The sequence below is a fragment of the Cynocephalus volans genome, chromosome 1 (genome assembly GCF_027409185.1).
Source record: "Cynocephalus volans isolate mCynVol1 chromosome 1, mCynVol1.pri, whole genome shotgun sequence".
Classification (NCBI taxonomy): Eukaryota; Metazoa; Chordata; class Mammalia; order Dermoptera; family Cynocephalidae; genus Cynocephalus; species Cynocephalus volans.
Window position 1 is genome coordinate 143,089,225 of NC_084460.1, and position 838 is coordinate 143,090,062.

General features: G+C 31.7%; 1 pseudogene; it reads left to right on the forward strand.

The window, feature by feature from the left end:
* Positions 1-238: 238 nt before the first annotated feature.
* Positions 239-325, forward strand: LOC134364881 (U2 spliceosomal RNA; annotated as a pseudogene).
* The last annotated feature ends 513 nt before the right edge of the window (positions 326-838 follow it).

An 838-nucleotide genomic window follows, 5' to 3' on the forward strand; every position in this document is an offset into this window, starting at 1 on the left:
AAACAATCAGTAGAGAAACACAAGATCTAAACAATACTCTAGACCAATTGGACTTGGCAGATATCTACAGAACATTCCATCCAACAACCTCAGAATATTCATTCTTCTCATCACACATGGATCATTCTCCAGGATAGATCATATACTAGGTCACAAATCAAGTCTCAACAAATTCAAAAAAACTGGAATTATCCAATGTATTTTCTCAGACCAAAATGGATTAAAATTACAAATCACAATCGCTTCTCGGCCTTTTGGCTAAGATCAAGTGTAGTAAAATTACAAATCATTAACAAACGAAATTCTGGAAACTATACAAACACATGGAAATTAAACAGCATTCTACTTAATGACATATGGGTCCAAGAAGAAATCAAGCAGGAAATCAAAAAATTTATTGAAACTAATGGAAATAATGAAACATCATACCAAAACCTGTGGTATACTGCAAAGGCAGTATTAAGGGGGAAATTTATTGCATTAAATGCTCACCTCAGAAGAATGGAAAGATGGCAAGTGAACAACCTAACACTTCACCTTAAAGAACTAGAAAAACAAGAACAATCCAAACCTAAACTTAGCAGACGGAAAAAAATCATTAATATCAGAGCAGAACTTAATGAAATTGAAATGCAAAAAACAATACAAAAGATCAATGAATCAAAAAGTTGGTTTTTTGAAAAGATAAATAAAATTGACAAACTATTAGCATGGCTGACCAAAAAAAGAGAGAAGATTCAAATAACAAAAATTAGAAATGAAAAAGGCGATATTACAACTGATTCATCTGAAATACAAGGAATCATTCGAGACTACTATAAACAACTATACGCCAACA